A 19,746-nucleotide genomic window follows, 5' to 3' on the forward strand; every position below is an offset into this window, starting at 1 on the left:
GTGTTATTTTCAACGAGCCCCTCATTTCCTGCTCAGAATCGCTATATATATATATATATATATATTATTTTGTAGGTTTTCTTTATCTGTGAGAATGACTGAGGTACTCAATTAGGTCGTCGCTGAAAATATCGGAGTTAGATGCCCCTCGTGGGTACCTACAAGTGCCTCATTGACACTTTGCTGATTTCGACAGTACTTCTCGACTTAGATAATTTTACAAATATTATTTAAGGCTCATTAACGAAAAAAATTACTGTACACTTCTCTACGGTAGTGCAAACATTATGCACTGGGTTTTCCTTAAGTTACGCCATTACTCTTATTTTAAACCTTGGTGCATGATAGCTGATACACCCTGTATATATATATATATGTGTATATATATAAATTTATAAATATATATTTATATTTATACATATATATATGTGTGTTTGTATGTCAGGTTATTTTCAATGCGGTTGCTGCACAATAAAAATTTTGAGACAAAGTTTTATGAAAGGTTCACCTGCTCCGATTGGTTACAGTGCATGTTTTATTGGGAAACCGTTTGTAGCTTGGGATTTTTTACATAATCATCGTTCTTATTACTTTCAAACAGAAATATCTTGTTTTACATATATCTGCTCTTTCAAAATGTATTTTCGGGAGGGTTACTGTTCAGGCCTTTGTTATTTACAAGAGAAATGCGCACGTTGATTTGAAAGCGTTTGAAAACGGCTGGTCAAAACTTTGGCGCGCGTGTTTTAGGAAAGAGCTGACGTATAATAAGCGAAATGTCAGATGGATGCTTCTCAAGACGTCCGACTGCCCAAACTTGAAAAACAGGACAAAGAATTCCTAAAATTGCCAGCTATCGTTGGAAAACGCCTTTAGGAATAAATTGCTTCAGTTAAAATTTTAAAGTAAATCTCTTGGTGAAATTCTAACCATGGTGGCTTGTTTTGCGAGAGTAGCAGCACATATTCACAGGGCCACCACAGCGTAAAATATAGTGTTGACGGAGGCGATCTTTGCGAACGGTGGTGATCTGCAACTGCCGGAAGTACTCTACATACGTGTACACACCTACAAAACAAAATTGCCCATGCCACCTATATATCATCACCATCATCATATTCTACAATTTATTTGCGCCCACTGAGTATAAAAGGCGTCTTCCATTATTTGCGAAATATTCCGGCCCTGTACTAAATGCGACGAATTTATCCCCGCAAACTTCGTGATCTCACCTGCACATTTACCTTTCTCCGACCGTGCCATGCATGCCGTATCTAGGGATCCATTCTTTTTTACTTAATTGCCTTTTCGTATCCTGCCTTCGCAATACAACGCTGGGCACATCTATTTCTTCTTCATAGTTTCTACTAATATGTTCTCAACACGCATTTGTCCCTTGACTCTCTCGCCGCTCTCTTCTCGTGCCCTAACGTTACACCTATAATCTTTGGTTTCGTGTCTCGCTGAGTCGTCCTCAATTTAAGTTGAACCCTTTTAGTTAGCCGTTTAGAAAGAAGTAGGTAAGTACCGGTATAATGCACATGTGATACACTTCTTTCTTCAGAAAAAATTGACAGGCTGCCATTTCTTATCCTATGATTCATACCAAATGATCTCTACCCCACTATTACTGTTCTAAGTATCTCTGCCTCATGGTTGGGATCACGGTGTAAGATATATAAATAGGTGAGGACACAGCTTACAAAACGAACGTGTGCTCTTCGTTTTGATAAAGTCGCGAAACTGGCGCCGTTGATGATGATGATGATGATGATTTCTATTGGTTTCCCCTTTGTATCGCGGTGATGACATGTCATCTTACCAAAAAAGACTAATATACCTATGTTTTACACTTTTGGTTCAATACTAGCGCTGCTAAGGGCAGGCACAAAAAGCTTATTAGGCACAAAATACTTTTTTTTCTGTTACAAGTGGTAACTGTCCTAGGCAATATTCCCCTGTCTGCTTTTCGTCCACCAGCATTCTAATCTTCTTTTCGTCCCCTCGACAGCCTTGAAGTTAACTTCCTCTTTGATACCTTTAAATCCTAGGGCTTCTGACAGCCCAATATTCCCTTCATGTAGATTTGGATGGATACCCTCACATTCTAGCACGATGTGCCGCATAGTTTCTGTTTCTTTTCCGCAGACCACGCTTACCCCATCATTTTGTGAATACTTCCCCACAAAACTCTTGAGACCTTTGATTGCAGCGCCCTCCAGCGACAGAAAAAAAAAGCTTCCCAAGCACCGCCCACTCGGATGTCTTCGGATCCCTTCGGCTCTTTGTCGGGCCTTCTCGGCTGCTTCCGTAACCGGTCGTCTGCTCGATTTCTGCTCGCTGCAGCTTGGCTGTTTCCACCGGCCGGGGGTGCAGACGATAATTTGAAGAAAGTCGTGCGAAAGCCTTTGCGCTCACCCTAGTGTTTCAACGTGTTCTAAGCTTGTGTTTTCAGTCGGTAACAATCAAAAGAAGGTATAAAACACTAAACCGAAGGGAATGTGTACCGCGGTTGCCGTTGAGAGCTCACACAAACGATATTTTATGCGGCGCTTTCTAATTTTATGCGGCGCTTTCTATGTTTGAGCAAAGAAAAAATGGGGTGCAAATGTTTTATTGAGTACGTACTGCAACGGATGGCAAGAAAACGTGACAGTAATTAACGTTACCTGCGATCCTAAACGAATGAATGCATGCTCTGCAGCCATCCCCAGCAAAAAATGATGCTTCTTGCGGTCAGCACTTTTCTGAGGGTGCGGTTGCGCGAAAGGGTTCTTTTTGGTGCTTGGAGGGGATGTACTACTGAATGTCGAAGAGGTGTGGGCTCGCAAACGATGCAGTGCCGTCGACTTTACCGTTGGCTACAGCCCCCAAGCTACTCCGTACAAGCGGCGGTAAAAGAAAGTGTCCGCTTCCGGAACAACGCCCCGACTTACAAGGAAAGTAGGAAAGTTTCTGAAATGGATAAAACTGGCGGCGAGTACGCTGATGTTTCTTCGTCGTAAATGATGTTGCAGAACAGGGGTAAGTCCATGCATTAGGCAGCGGAGACGGATCGATGTTGTCAAACTCACTGCCGGTGTCTAATGTTCTGAGGAGCTGCGCGCGCGTCTTAATGAACTTAGGACGCCCGAAATATCGCAGCTGTGTAAAAAAATTACCCCGCATTTCCCCGAGGGGGAGAATGTGAAAGTGCGAATGCACGGTTGTCGGCCCGCTTGCGGCGCTTGCGCTCGGCCCCCGCAGCCCACCGCCTCGCCGCCTTCTCTTCCATCTCTTCCATCGGGTTTGTAGTACCACGTGTACACCACGCAGTTATCAAGCCGCTATAACGCCGCTGAGTCGCCAACGCACGCCGCTGACGACGTAGTTTGAATGCGTTAAAGATATAAGGCGCGTCTAACACTGATATCACCGTCGCGTCCGTAGCTTGGTCGGTAGAGCGTTGCGCTGCGGCCGCAAAGTCCTCGGATCGAAACCTGGCGCCGGATGCTGTTTCTTTTTCAAATATAGAAGAGCACTGCGGACGCCAACGCCGCCGCCGGCGGTGGATGGTTTGGGGTCGCTTATAAAGTGTATTCACACTTAAAATGCAATAAATTACGCCTTAAGATCGCATTGTGTGAGCTCACACGGTGAGCAGGCACGCATGCCGCTGGTGCCTGCAAACCACCTGGCTTCTGACAGTCGTTGTTCAACTCACTTGAAGCCTCGGTCGCTTCGAAGCTTAGTTAATAGTTCTGCCACCACATGTCCTTTCAATCGAAGGTCCACGCGCGATGGCACGGCGCCACCAACTCTATTTGACAGATTTTTGGGCTGCTGTGTCCACACCTAAAAGTATATCTTACACCGTGGTTGGGATGCAGGGTCACAACTTGGCCTAATTAGATACATTCACTTTCTACTTCCGCAGCCTCGCCACGTATCTCAAACCGTTGCGCTCACCCAAACTTATTGATCATTACTTTAGTTTTCTTCGTATAATTTTGAGGCCCACGGTTCTACTTTGTTTGTCCAGTGCGATAAGCATGCTTCCCAATTCTTCTTCCGAATTAATTAGCAAAGCAACGTCATCAGCAAATCAGATGATGATGATGATGATGGTTGGATGTTAATGGCGCAAGGCCAACTTGCGCAAAGAACACCAAAACAGTGGGTAAATATGAGAGGTGAGAATGTAAACACCTAAATAAGTAAGCAAGAACAAAAGTAAAATCAATAAAAGACAGTGAGGATGGCTGGTGTAAAAGGCCAGGTTGTGATCATGCGTGGTATGATAATAAGTCTAAGAATGTAACTTCTGCAAAATGTTTAAAAACTCCCTTGACAGGAAATGTAGGAATATCAGAGAGGAAAACGCTGGATGTAACGGGATCGATTGTCTGTAAAGTTGGGTGAAGGGTTTGTGTCGTGTTGTGTCGAGTGCTTTGCATTGGAGTAGTACGTGGATTACAGATAGGGCCTCTCCACACCCGCTACACAGGGGTCTTGGAGATCCTGTCAGCAGGTGGGAGTGTGTTATATGAGTGTGGCCTATCCGTAACCTCGCAAGGGCAACTTCAGTGTGCCTGTTGTGTGTGTCAGTCGTGTATGGTCCCAGGAGTGGCTCTATTATGTGTAGTTTGTTGTCTGTCTGTTGATTCTAAAGTGCTTGGCATGTTTCGCGAAGGTGTTGTCTGATGTGTGGCTTGAGGTCAGTGTAGGGTACTGTTGCTATGTCCGGTGTATTTTTATGTGCAGCAGCAGCGGCCATCTGATCCGCGGTCTCGTTTCCCGCAATCCCAGATTGTCCTGGAACCCAAAACATGATCACCTCGCGATTTAATGCATACGCTGACGTAATGGTTTTATACACTACATTCTGAACATGGTTTTTAAAAGACGTCTTGGATAACAATGCATGTACAACACTCAGTGAATCGGTGAAAATGATAGACTTGGGTATATTATGTTGCACTATGTGATTTAAAACAAGCAAACGTCAATGGGCTTCCAATGCAAAAATGGTGGTTTTCGAATTCTTGGTATTAGAGACTCTGAAATTGGGTCCGTGCGCCGCACACGACAGAAAGGGCTGTTTTTGATGCGTCGCTATAAAACTCTGCACATTAATACTTAAACTGCAGGGACAAGAAGTGCTGCAAAATAACATTTTGTGGTAGCCTGGTTTTATCAATTTTCACAAACGATAAGTCACAACAGACAGGTTGAAGCTGCCAGGGTGGTAAGACGTCAGTAAAAAGTCAAGCATTTTTAAGTAAGAGGGAAGATGGCTAAGTACGAATGCCCGAGTTTGCCCGAAGTTACCCGAAGTTACCCGATTTGATCCGGAGGGACGCTATGTTAAAGTCTTTGGCATTCGCACGTTACGTACCTCTCACTTGGGAAATGCTTGGGAAAGCGCCCTCGAGCGTCGGAATGCGGAGCCGACGAGCGAGCGCCCTCACGCGGACGGAACGCGAAGCGAACCGGCACAGCGGCGCGCCGCCCGCAGCTAAGCCGAGCAGGAGACCGTTGCTACGCCGAGACCGTTGCTACGCACGCCCTCTCTCCTCCTCCGCGCCGTTGCTAGGGGAGAGGGGGAGCGCGGACGGCGGGAGAGACGCGCGCGAAGGCGCAGTACCGACGAGGGGGAGATGTCACGCGAGGGGGAGAGGCACGCGCCGAGGATGAGTGCAAACCTAGCGGGGGGAGAGGCGCGCCAGCTGCAGAGCACGTGATGTCAAGGCGCGAGGGGGAGGGGGGAGCAGACGGCAAAGGCGCCAGCGTGCGGTCACGTGGAGTGTGACGTCACGGCGCGAGCAGCGGTGCGGAGCCGGTGCGGGGCGCGCGCAGTCACGTGGGGTGTGACGTCGCTGCGCCGTTGCTACAGACGCTCCCCTCCGCTCCTCGCGCCGTTGCTAGGGGAGAGGAGGAGGCGCACTGCGGACGGCGGAAGGTTCGGGGTCGCTTATAAAGTACATTCGTACTTAAAAGAAGATGCGAAAATGTCTGAAAAGGAGATGTCGAAATTTGAAGCTTCCTGTCTCAGTCTAAGGGAATACGGCAAAGGAACAGACGGGCGATTTGCAAACAGTGGTGTTGTATATGTATCATTAAAAACAGGTTTAAAAGGATGGTTATTCTACGATGAAATTTTAGAAGCGTAGAGTGAGTCCATGTACGTTCGTTGGTCCTCAAGGCACCACCTATTACACTCAACATATAGACTCTGGGCCGGGCTAGTGTGGAACGCACCCGACGCAAGGCGGTGGCCCAAGTGGAGTACTGGATCAGGAATATTTAGTGTCGATTTTGCTGCCGACCCATACACTACACTGCCGTAGTCTAACCGTGACCCGAATAATGCGTTAAAGACCCGGAGCAGCAGTTCTTTGTCTGCACCATAAATTTTCTGGGAGAGGACCTTGAGAATGTTTAGTGTTTTGAGGCATTTATGTTTAAGTGCTTTTATGTGTGGGGTGAACGTTAGCTTACCATCAAATATGGCACCTAAAATTTTGTGCTCCCGTTTAACAGGAATAGATGGATGGTCAAGAGTAATCTCAGGGTCCGCATTTAGTCCGCGCTTACGGGAGAACAGAACACACGTACTTTTCCCAAGGTTTAGTTTAAAACGATAATGTCCGCCCATCCAGCAAGTTTCTTAACACAGAGCTGAAACTGACGTTCGCAAATTGACAGGTTACAGGATTTTAAAGATATTTGCAAATCATCTACATTGATGGAACAGGAAATGGTTGATGGCAATGCCTTTCGGAGGGAGTTCATCTTAACTATAAACATTGTGCAGCTTAGAACTCCACCTTGCGGCACATTATTTTCCTGCATTAGTATAGCGGACAGGGATGACCGAACCTTAACAAGAAATGTCCTCGTGGACATGTAACTAGAAATGGTGTTTAACTTGTTGGCTGACACATCAAAGGACTTGAGGTCGCTAAGGATGCCGTATCGCCAGGCTGTGTCGTAAGCTTTTTCAAGATCAAAAAATACCGTAACGCAAAAAAACTGCTTAGGAACAAATGCATCTTTGATGAAGGATTCCAACGCAACAATTTGATTGTTGGTAGATCGCCCCACCCAGAAGCCTGCCTGGCAGCTCTCGAGAAGACCGTTGTACTCAAGGAAGTACACGAGCCTGCGATTTATCATCTTTTCGAGCAACATACACAGGCAGCTTGTCAGGGCGATGGGATGATAACTGGAGGGAGAGGAAGGGTCTTTCCCTTCCTTCAGGAACGCCACTATTATGGCCTCCCTCCAAGAGTGTGGAATGTGCCCCGAAAGCCATATTTTTTGTATAGGTGTAGGAGTGTTTCAAGAGTGTCTGGGTGTAGGTGTTGTATCACGGTATGTGTTATCTTATCTGCCACTGGAGCTGAAGGATTACATGTGCTCAGCGCAACCCTCATAGAGTGTAAATTCAGAATTGTAACCATATGTTGACCTGTTAATTTCATGTAGGGACTTTTTTTCACAAGCGATTTTATATTTCAGTGAAGTGTTTATGTAGTGTGCAGAGCTGGACACGTGTTAGAAGTGTTGTGTGAGTGTGTTAGCCTGGTCTTCTAATGTTTCTCCTGTTGTACTAACCAGGGGCAGGCTGTGGGTCTGTTGTCCTTTTAGTTTTCGTATTCGTGTCCAGACTTCGTGTGTGTCTGTGTATGAATTGATGGAAGTGAGGTAGGTGCGCCAGCTCTCCCTTTTCGCTCACTACGCACTCCCTTCCCAATACCTTTGCCCGTTTAAAAGAAATGAGGTTATCTGACGTTGGGCACCGGCGAAGGACACCCCACGTCTTGTTCTGGGCATCTCGCGCCCGCCTACAGTCCTCATTCCACCACGGCCTCCGCTGGTTGCGCGGAGCACTGGGGGCGTGGGGAATGGACTTTTCGGCGGCGTCGAGGATGTGCGCCGTGACGAGTTGGGCGGCTTCCTCCACGTGTAAGTGTTTTATGGATGTGTGGTGTAGTTGAGATATTTGTGTCTATGTGCTCCAGTTTGCTTTTGGTTCGTTAAACCTATTATCTGAAGATGGACTGCTCGGGCCTGTAACTATATACGTTAATGAAGTGGGCAAGGGATCACTACCTTATGGGTCCGTGCCCACACCCCACTCAAGACATGGAAAGAGAACTGCCGAACCAATAGCCAAGTAAAGATGTGAGTATGTATTGTGTCCTCAGTTATGGTATGTAGGCTGTTTTTTGTTGAAAAAGCATGCTTCAGAGGACGTAAGAAGCGTCTGTATCCGGCCAGCTCGGCCATCCGTTCTGGAGGAGCCCCAAAGTGAGTTGTGCGCTTTAAGGTCACCTGTTAGGATGTATCGTTCTGGCAGCTGGTCAACCAGTGACTCGAAATCGGAGCTCAGAAGTGCAAAATCAGGAGATTTAAATGGAGCATACCTTATCAAACTATTAAACATTATCGTACGAATTGCTACAGCCTCAAGGACAGTGTTCACAGAGAGAGGGTGGCATGCGAATGATTTCCGGGCTACAACGGCCACACCTCCTTTTGAGTGTGTGCAGCCAGCCCTGTCTTTTCTAAATACCATGTACGTATTTAAGAAATTTCTCTGTTTAGAGCTGAGGTGGGTTTCCTGGACACACATGATACTTGGCTGATTGGCATGCAGCATCTCATACACATCGTCAAGATTTTTAAGGAGGCCTTTGGAGTTAAATTGGATGATGTTTTCTGTTCCCAATATTTAAATTTAGGAATAACTGGAGCGTGTGTGTGTGCGTGTGTGTTCATGTGTCGTCTTTCGGGGTTGTTATTCTGGCATTTTTGTGCCTGTCTGTCGGATTGGACATCGGAGGCCGCTCCTTGCGATGCATTGCAGGGAGGAACGGCGCGACATCCATCTCCTCGTCGGATGTAAGAGGCGTGCCGGGTGGACCGGGCCCCCTGGACTTGGCCCCCTTTCGGGAGCCCTTTGTTTGAGCAACCACCGCACAGGATTTCCGCGGACCAGGGGTGGCACGGGCGGTGCGGTGGTGGTGGGAGCCGGTGCGGGGCCTGTGGTGTCCATCCCCTCGGCACCCTCCAACGCACTGGAAGACGGGGAGGTAGAGGAGGGAGCGGCACCGGTCCCGACAGAAGTGCTTTGCACCACAAGTGCTGCTGCCTCAGCAAGCGGCCTGGTGCCGGGTTGGGCTCCGTGAGGCAACCCAGCGGGATTCGGGGGCGGGATCAGGTCAGACCCGCTGAAATGTGTCCCTGTGGACACCAGACGCCGCTACACCACCCGGCGAGCAGCGTCGGCATACCTCCCCAGGGGGAAAAAGGCGAACCTCTTTCGCGCCTCGGGGAAGGTGATCTTTTCCGTGACCTTCACACTGATGATTTGCTTTTCTTGTGTGAACTTCTCGCATTTCTGTGAGTATGCAGCGTGGGGAACCTGGCAGTTTGCGCAGGTGAAATTGTCAGTATTGCAGTTGTCGGATGAATGGTCGTGCTGGGCGCATTTTGCACAGTTACGTCTGCCACGGCAGGAGTTTGTGCCGTGCCCGAACCGTTGGCACTTGAAAGAGCGCCACGGATTCTGGATGTAAGGCCAGACTGGGCATCGGATAAAGCCTCTGTTGACCCATTCGGGGAGGGTCAGCCTGTCGAAGGTAAGTATGAGGTTCTTCGTGGGTAGTTGCTTCTCATCTCTACGTATGGCTATACGCGTGACACCAGTTACGCCCTGACCACAAAGGCCATCCTGCAGGTCAGCTTCAGTTTCATTCAAGATGTCATGTTCGGAGATCATGCCCTGGGAGCTGTTCAGGCTGCGGTGGGGCGTGACTCGGATGGCCAGATCGGCGATGCTGGTTTGTGCGAGAAGATTATCAGCCTCATCCTGACTAATAATTTCAACAGGGATTTCACCGTTTCTTTGTTTTTGGTTTTATATGATTCACCGATGGCACCTTCAGAAAATTTGGAGACGAGAAATACAGACTTTGAAGCAAGAGGGTTCAACTGGCCAGCTGATTCTATCACTAGGAAGCGAGACTACTTGTTCGGTTTCAGAATACTCAAGTTAGGAAGTGGTGGAAAGGAAACTTCGGTGGGCACCTTTTTGGGGGCCGATCATTTGGGGGCGGGGGGTTTGGAAAATTACATATAATACATTGGAAGGGAGGAGGAGGGGGTACGTTCTCCTTTGCCCTTACCCTGGTAGTCAAAGAGGTCCCAGAGCTCCCTGCCTGGTAGGCAGGCAAGGAGCCCATCGGCCGGAGTTTGACCAAGGCTCCAGCGGCCACGGTTTACGGCTTCTTCTCTTCACCTTTCAACACCTCGCCACGGTTAAACACAGCTTATGAATGGGAGGTCGGGGTCCGCGGTGTCGCTGCTCACCGTCGCCATGAATACTCAAGGGGCCCCGTGCGGGGATCAGCAAATGTGAGGGTACGGAGGTTTTCTTTATTTATTACTCCCACTGTCCCTCTCCAATGTTCTGAATATTCTTTTAAACATACTGTGAATAACATTAGACAGATTGTGTCTTAGACAGATTGTCTCCTTGTCTGATTCCCTTCCCCCTAGGTATTTTACTGCTCTCCTTATGGAGGACGATGATAGCTGTGGACCCATTGTAGATATCCTCCAGTATTCTTGCATATTGCTCGTCTACAGTCTGGTTTTGTAATGCCTGAATGACTCCTGAGATGCCGACCGAGTCAAATGCTTTCTCATAATTAGTGAAGGATATGTCTCGGCGTTGAACCCTTTTCTATCACGTGATTGGTTGTGTTATATGCTCCATTGTTGAATAACCCTGCATGTTCACTAGGTTGACCGAAATCGAAGGTTGCAGATATTATGTTAGGGATTACCTTATAATGTACATTTCAGACAACTGACGCTTTGCTTATGGGCCCGTAATTATTGAAGTCATCCATGTCACCTTTCTTGTGAATTGGGATGTTGTTCACGTTCTTGCAAGATTCTGGTACACTCGCGGTCATTAGGAATTTCCCGCACAGGCTTGCCTATTATCTAGTAAAATTTGCCCGCCATCCTTCACGAGATCTGCTGTTATCTGATCCTCACCACGTGATTTTCCCCTTATATTCCTTTAAAAGCCTTCCTTACTTCCTCTGTCGTTACTTGTGGGATGTCTATATCCTCTGAACTACTTTCTTGTTCGGCATTATACTGGATGTCGCGGCTACATTACAGACCTTTATTGAACTCCTCGGGTACTATATTTATTTTATTCATATTTCTGGTGACATTGCCTTGGCTGCCTTTAAGTGATAACAATTCAGTTTTCTCAAGGCTAGATGTCTCTTCATTCCTTTCAGACCACCTAAATTCTTTAAAGCATGCTCGATCTATTTGTATTATACTTCCTTAGATGAGTTGTTTTACGTTCATTGATTAACTTCCAAAGCTCCGCTAATCCTACTTTCTCAGCTGGGCTGGAGATTGTTATGGTTTACAGTTTCCTAATAAAATCTTTCATCTCCTGGCAACTTTACCAGAATCCTGTCCTGCCATCGTGCCCCTGACTTCTGCTACACACTCCGTGATAATGCCTCTACGATAATCTCTGGCTTCATTTGTCGCAAACTGTCCATCCTAATTAACATCTGAACATCGGTTCTGCAGCACTATCCCGAGTTCTTCAACTTGAGGTTTTACAGTCAGCCTATTGTTCCGCTTCTTCTGCGCGAGCTTGTTACCCTTCCTCAGCAAATCTGGCCTAATTAGAGATCTTACCGCACGGTGCCTGTAACACTTTACCCTTTCGAGCACTGCCACACCGTGCGCAAGGCCAGGGTTATCGCATAATATGAAGTATATATCTGTTTTTGCTCCTCATCCGCGCCTCTCCACATCCACGTCTGGCTCTACTGTTCACACAAGAAGGTATTCATGAAGAGAAGGTTATTCCGTTCTGCGAACGCGAATAGCAGGTCCCCCTGTTATTTGTAGAGCCTAGACCATAGTTCCAAAATACTTTGTCTCTAGCCAGCTTCTTGCCTACATTAGAATTAGTCTCCCAAAACTACGGTATACTCTGTTGTTACTTTAGTCATTGGTGATAAAAACTTGTCAATTTTCATAGAAGCGTTCGGCTACCTGGTCGTCTTAGCTGGACGTATGCGCGTAGCATTCTACCACTTTTAATTTTTATCCCTTATTAAGCATAAATTCAACACCAGCTAACCTTTCAAAATTACTTTACCCTTCGTCAATGTTGCCAGGTGTGTTTTTGTTGGCTAAAAATGCCACTCTCAGTTCCCTTCTGTCTACTAGACAATGGTAACATAGGACGTGTCCGCTTTTCAGCACCGTAAAGGCTTCCCCTTTACCCCTTACCTCACTTAGCCTTATTATACCCCAGTTAATGCCCTCGAATTCCTCTAAAGCTACAACACTCGCCTGGCTAGCTGAAGCTCGCTTGTTATATGTTGCCAGGCTCAGATACCAATGGCGGCCTGTCCGGTTCCAGGGATTCCTAGCACCATCTGCTGCATTACAGGTTTGACCGGTGCAGTGGTCAGTTGCTTCGCAGCCACTGGAGACTGAGGGCCGTGGGTAATTGGTGTAATCATGGAGGTTACAGCAATTACTACACCACAGTGTGCAATCGTGCTCTATACAAGTGAAACCTAAGTTGGCAGCTAAGCACGTTTCGGGTGATGGCGAAGACGGCTGGCTAACATTGGCAATTGGCCAAGGAATAAATCACTGCGACCAATGCAGGAGGAGTATGACGCCAGAAAACAGCGATGATAACAAGAGCCACTCCAAACATGCATTGTAGGTACTATTTTATACTTATCGTGCCGAAAAGGAACAGGCTGCTGTGAATAAAAAAGTGGAAATTTCATCAATGCTTTATATGCGGCGAATGACACCCAGTAATCTGAAGCAACAATATCTGAAGTTTTCTGGCCCACGTCTATTGTGCATATTTGTTCAAAAATAAACCCAAGCATTCGTATTCAGGTATTCGTAAGGATCGCTTCTTCTGAATCAATCAATGCACGTTTTTGCTGTCGGTTTTGCCGATATTTTATACAAATATAGGTGTTTCCAGGAACTCCCTCCAGGAAATTTACAGAAATTGTGCAAGAAGTGCATTAACAAAACAGAATACCGATAAGTGCATTGTTACCTTTAGACTTGAGGTACATTCCTGTTGGGTGTCCGCCCTTTTTGTGTTGTTCAAAATGGACAATAAATTTCTCAATATGTCTGTAACAAACATTTGTAAACATTTATAAACATTTGTCACACTGAACAAATACTTTTCCGACAAGTGTTCATACTTCTGTTGGTTTTTCTGGTACCACCGGTAGAGGAGACGTCTACTCCCCCAGAACTTCTTTGTTTGGTCGACCTTGCATGTAATACCCTGGTCTTCACACGTTCCCAGCACAGTCCAAACATACCCGCATGAGGTGTAAAACTGTAAAAATTCGAACATATACATCCTTATTATTTTACAATTATTAACCCCTTTTGAACCAAAAATAAAATACGGTTCCTAATACGTCGAGTATGAACATTTACTTATTGCATAAACTTTGTTATATTACCATTTCTGAGGACCATATAACTCAAATAGTCCAAATGAAATTTCCAGCTGTGCTATTCACTGTGCATGTTAGTGTTAGGCATTAAAACTAGCCCTTAACTTCTGCAAACGTAAATTTTCGAATCTATTTTTTCTATAGGCGAGCGTATCAGCTAGAAAATGTGTATCGGAAAATCTTGAAGTTACAAGGGTGCTTATTATCTTCATTCAACATTGAAAACTGGCAGAAACGCAAAAAACTATAGACAAATAAAAACTGACCCACGGAGGCTATCACGATAACTGCATGTGTTTCGTGCTACATTGACTGAAATTGTCCAATGGAGGTATGACTTTTTTACAAAGCGTACTTACACAGCTAATCTGACACACAAAAAACAGGGAACCTGTTCTGATCCTTCAGGTCAGGTTGTAACAATAGCGATTGATTGAGAAAATTGGCATAATGTTGACGCGTGAGTTTTCCTTGCTGGTTATAGAGCAATAGTTACTAACTTCACCTAAATGTCATGTCACCACTTGGTGTAAAGGACATCAAAATAAAATAAATTTTACGATTCGTTCGGGTACCACAATAAATACTATGTGCGGCTGCACGGAATCGGGATCCTTTCTGGTTATATTGGGCGTATTAGATAAGCTGATGGGGTAAGATACGGCGGCGAACTAGGCAGCGTGACAAATAATTAATGCCCGGAAGTTCCGAATGACAAACACTAGTATTCTTACAAATCCCGAGTTCAGAAAAAAACCCGCATTGTATCAAAAATTGCGAAAGCTTTACCAGTTATTGTTCGTTATTTAGACCTAATGATTATGTAGACGTCTTTAAAATAAAACTTTGGGTTTGGTAACTTTAATAACATAATTATTCCCCTTTTGTATGTATTCTGAAAAGGTAAATTAATGCCCAATATTACAAATCCAGTACCTGCAACGTTCTTGAATAGTTCAAATTTATAAATATTTTGGAATAAAACACAGGAGGGCAAAAATCTGACTAAATTTACATTACTCAGCTTGCTGCCCCAGTTGTGCATTCCACATACCCTTAATCTGAAACGAACCTTCACTGCAGGGTTTATTTTGTGCATTCTCTTTGTATTTTTTGTGACCCTTTGCCGTTTTATCCTCGTGCCACCTTTTGCAAGAACACTGGTACCCTCTGTATGTAACAGGGCGTTAAAAGACACCACATCAAACCCAAACACACTTGTGAACATTAAAGCTGCTTCAACCAAACCCCGAATCATATGTAACAAGTAATTGAAGACCGTTATTTCACCTCATAAATTTGGTCTCAAACAAATTATAGCCACCTTGTTTTGGCCATTATTCGTTGAACCAATATTAATTAGCTATTTTTTCTAGTGAAATATATTTAGTTTTTGTAACAGTGGTCTTCGAAAATGTTACGATTCCTTCTTTTTTCAACATAATGTAACGAAATTCATTCGTGCCACTTTGCCCTAATGTACCAGTACTTTTTATTTCTGTAATATTCTTTCGAAGTTCACTATATGGGCGCAAACTAAACCTAACGTGATTAAACATTTGTCCAGTGTACAACAATTAAAGGCCTAGTTAATATAAAGGCTACGCACTAAAAACCCCTGGACATCAAGGAGTTTAAACGCCAAGTGTTCAGTAAATTTCAGCTGCTTTTTAAACACCATGGGAGGGGTCTGCCCGCTGATATGTATCACTGATGGCATATCTCTTTTTGATACGGGTAGCAAAAAAAGTCTAAACGCTTTTGTAGTTCATGCATGATGCCGAAATTTATTTACAGTGGGCAATGTCTTTGAACTTCGTTTTTTTTTGCAAGTGAGCGTACGACCGAGTGGTAAAGAAACGTTCAGCTGTCCAAAGCAACAAATTGTTTTCGTGTGTTTTCCTTCTGTTAGTAAGTTTGAAGAGTGGCATCGAATACACCACATATCGCTTCCGCAAACTAAAGTATATTGAGAGTGGGAAATTGTTTCTCCTTTTTTCGAGTTACTAAATCGGTAAAATCATTGTAGACAACAAGCCGAGCTGTGTTAATGTTGGTGTTAATTAGTATACTCCAGCGATAGTGGAAACGTGCACCGAAAAATAGGCAACCAGTTTCGTTTTCGGACAACTTCTTAATTAGGAAGCTGAATGTCAACGAAGCCTAAGAAACAAGAATGCACCATATTGTTTTACACCTTCAACATTTAGCCACCATTTTTTTCTAGCCAAACTGTTTCGCAATGCCCAAAATACTTTGTTCCTGCAAAGAGGAGCGCAAATTTCACCCTGCTTTTTCAGCATAGAATGAAATCGGTGTGGAGGCTTCATTTCAGGATCAGTGTTTTCAAGGCAACGTACGTATTTGGATCAATAAAAGCAACAACCACACGTCCTGCTGCTTTGCATCAACGCCCTAAGCATATTTTTTCATAGGCCTTCTTTAATTAAATTGTCCATGTGCATGGCAGCCTCGACATACGCTTTGCGTACGAAGTTTGCTTATGCTGTCCCATTATTGAATAAAAAAATAATAATGGCAAAATGCCCTATGACATTATTCCAAAGCCAAATTTTAAAAACATTCACCTCACGCTTGGGCGACACGTGAAAACCACACAAAAATACCAAACATGATCATTACTTTTGTTTTGGGCTTGCAAGGTGCCAGTTGTTCCGTTCTTTTCGTTAAACCTAAGATGTAATGATTTCCATTCTGACACATTTTTAAAACAAAAGCCAAAAACTTGGAAAAGTTCCTAAGCGCAAATCTACCGATGCGTGGCACTAACTTCTCGTGTCACTTTAAAACGCAACCAGTGAAAAGTCACGCCTTAAAATTCTTATACGCTAGAATTTGAGATGTTGCATGTGGATGCATGCAACATCCACAGGGAATCAGGTTTGAGGTTTTTAGTTGCCGCGGGAATTTCTGTATTTTCTACTGTATATAGAAGGCTGTTTTGTTCGATATTTTTTCTTGGATATAAGCCTTCCAAACTATTTGTCCGGCCATTTCTTTGTATTTTTTGCTGTCTTTTGAATGTTTCGAAATACAAAAGCTACAACAAAAATAATAGTCTTCTGGAAAGTTTGAAATGTATCATTCAAAATCTAAAAGCACACAAGCCTTGTTTTAGGGAAGGTCGGTCTCAAAGCACGTAAACCAAGTTTCCTCGTTAACAAAAATTTTCTTGTTAACACAACTTTCTTCCGCAACATATACGGGTTCGCCCTAGTACAAATCAGAACACATTACACTAAAATAAAAATATATGGAGCATTTCTTTTTACTTTTATACACAGCATATGGTCCATAGCATCCTTGAATGTCACTCAAAATGTAGTGCAGCAGGTTCATATTTTTCAGGTAATTCGGTGTGCTTACCTTTTTTATGTCTAGCGGAGATACATCTTCTTGAGGACTTTTATAGCAGCTCATTAACGGCCCATGAAGCATCATAAGAGTAACCTGTAACCACCGTACCTTCATATTCACTACGGTAGCTTATGGCCGTTAACGTGCCCACATATTTCTAGCGTTCCCGCATCTAAACCTCTTGAACCGCCTCCGGTATAACTTTTCTTTGTGATCACAAAAAAGCCATTTGTTATGCGTCTACCTCGAAAATGTTAAAACAATGCTACATAAAATTCCGAATAAATAATGCAACGTTCACGCTGTCTTTGAAACAAAAGAACCATTGAAAAAATATCTGTCACTTCCTGACTGATTGACTCTATGAGTGACATGCAACTATTGTGCCGCTCCAAACAATATAGCTCGCTACAAAATTCATGTGGATGCTATAGTTGATTACAGGTAGTCAAATATTACCAAGCGCACGTGCAAAGTATTTGGTAATAAAAATACGTGAATGGTTTACGTTCAGACGCCATGGTGCACTTTTCTCAATTCAAAGAGTGACACAATTTTAGTAAATAATGTTTTTATAGTTTATGATATATAATATTCTCCCAAAGACATGAACGAGCCAGGGTTTCTTCAATGTAGAGGTTTATCGAAGTGATCCCCCCCCCCCCTATAAAGACAAAGAAAACACAATCGTCACATAATTAGTCAAGGGAGTAACGTGCGCACCAAATCGTCTCCGAATGAATTGCCCAGGCAAAGCGCGCGAGCTTTTGTTTGGCGCAGGGGTAGGCAAACTTTTGAAATGAAGAAACTGCCCATATTATTTAACAATAATTGACAATAATTTCGATAAGTGTGAAGAAGATTGGGAAAGTGCCAACTGAAAGTGATCAATTCTCTGTTCTTGTCTTCCATCTAACCGCTTATGTAGCCGAAACTGGCGTGTCAGCCTTAAGATTGAAAGTGACAAGAGTAAGAGAGGAGGTTCTTGCAACGTCCTGCGTGGCGCTTATTCTTCCCCGAGGGCCGCATGCGCAACGTATGCAACAGGTTGCCAACTCCTGGTATGTACTGCTCTAGTTACTGGACGCGTCAATTTAGATTGACAACAATTTATGTCTCCCAAGAACAGTTCCTGACAGTGAAAAACATATGTTCATTGAGAGAACACTGGAGTCCAAGAGGTGGCCTCCTCAGTCTATGATAGCTTATGAACGAGCCGCGTCAACAACACCCTCGACCATTCCACGCCGTTCCTCGAGTTTGTCGCTGGCCAAGGCTTTTTGTCAAAGCTCTTGAATAGGATAGCCAATGCCGAAGAGACCAATGGGGTGTTTCACTTTCGGACTATGCAGTACAGTGTGCCGGAAGTCCCGGTGAATCTTGACGGAGTTAGGACATAGGTAGAATCCAAAGTGTGGCTTCTGATCCAGTGGTGAAAATTATTTTCACGGAGGCCATGATACAGTAGCGCCTGCTTTCATGGGGATTGTTTTTGTGCGGGGGGTAAAGTGGTCCCCTTAGTAGTTAGTGTTATGTGATTTTACGTGGTCATCCTGTCAATGTGTGAAGGCTGATTGATTGATTGATTGTGGGGTTTAACGCGCCGACGCAACGCAGGCGATGAGGCGCGCCGTAGTGGAGGGCTCCGGATTAATTTCGACCACCTGGGGATCTTTATCGTGCGCCGAAATCTCGTACACACGGGCGTTTTTGCTTTTCGCCTCCATCAGAAAAGCGGCCGCCGCGGCCGGGAATCGAACCCGCGACCTCGTGCTCAGCAGCGCAACGCCTTAGCCACTGAGCCACCACGGAGGGTAATGTGTGAAGGCTGACGCCCTTGAATAGCGGCTCATTCAAAGAGCTATTGAGCAAAAGGAGTGACGCTTTAGTTGTCAGAAAGACGAGATGAGGAGGGCCCACATGATCACCATGAAACAATATGGGAGTTTTGAGTGACAATTTTGGTTGTTGTGCGATAATTGCTTGTTCTGTTTAAATACGCACATGCCTGCTCCGAGGGGGTTGACTATGACAGCACATATTTTTTGACTCGCTGCAATGGCAAGTGCTTCTACTTCCGATTGCAGTTGGTTGTATTGTGGTATAGTTCTAGTAATGCGGTGTTGCGCTTTCATGACTACAACAGGAGTCACGGACTGAATCCGCTGATATCTGTCAGCATCTGTGTAGGCAACGCCAGATTTGTTTATAATATCCTTTGAAATAGGTGTGGGTGGGGCTTCTTGCCTCTGGCGTCGTGCCAATTGTGCATGCTGCGCGGTAATGAGGAAACAATGACGATGAACAGGTTTTATGAGGGATGTTTCTTAGAATACTGCGTAAAAAAAGTTTAACTGATAGGCCATGGCAGGCTGGAATGGTATCTCTATTGCAAAAGTCACCATGCTGTAATGCAGCGCCCAGCGCGCGCCTGATATCCGGACCAGCCCACGTGTTTTCCGGCACCGCTGGCTGCGGCAAAACACGTGCGCTGGCGCTGAAATGTACTGGTCTTAACCCGCCAATGCGCTGGTGCTGGCGCTGGAATGAGCGGGTGCTATCACTGGAAAGCGCGTGCGTTTGCGGTGCATTGCGCATGCGCTTACGCTGCATTGAGCTGCTCCCAGGACGTGCGCTGGTGCTGGATTGCGCTGGTATTGCGCCGCTCCTGACACTGGCACTACTGCAGAATATTTTCGAAGCTCTTTACAGAGGCAACGCTGAATTTTATTTCATTCGGTTTTTTTCCTCTTCATGTTGTTACACAGGGCACCAATCTATTGTCAACTCTCGTGTGTCGATGGGTAACTGTATGGTC

The 19,746-nt window shown here is 45.0% G+C and overlaps 1 long non-coding RNA gene across 1 annotated transcript in view; it reads right to left on the reverse strand.

Annotated features, from left to right (window-relative positions):
* LOC144141383 (uncharacterized) overlaps positions 1-17,117 on the reverse strand; it is a 69,755-nt gene extending 52,638 nt beyond the window's left edge. The window contains exons 1-3 of the long non-coding RNA XR_013316569.1: positions 16,938-17,117; positions 13,287-13,426; positions 13,133-13,212 (exon numbers count right to left, since the gene is read on the reverse strand). This is a non-coding gene — a long non-coding RNA (uncharacterized LOC144141383). The remainder of the gene's footprint in view (positions 1-13,132; positions 13,213-13,286; positions 13,427-16,937) is intronic.
* Between the last annotated feature and the right edge of the window lie 2,629 nt (positions 17,118-19,746).

This window comes from Haemaphysalis longicornis, unplaced genomic scaffold (assembly GCF_048455015.1).
Source record: "Haemaphysalis longicornis isolate Haplotype H1 unplaced genomic scaffold, Haemaphysalis longicornis Haplotype H1 scaffold_6, whole genome shotgun sequence".
NCBI classification, from domain to species: domain Eukaryota; kingdom Metazoa; phylum Arthropoda; class Arachnida; order Ixodida; family Ixodidae; genus Haemaphysalis; species Haemaphysalis longicornis.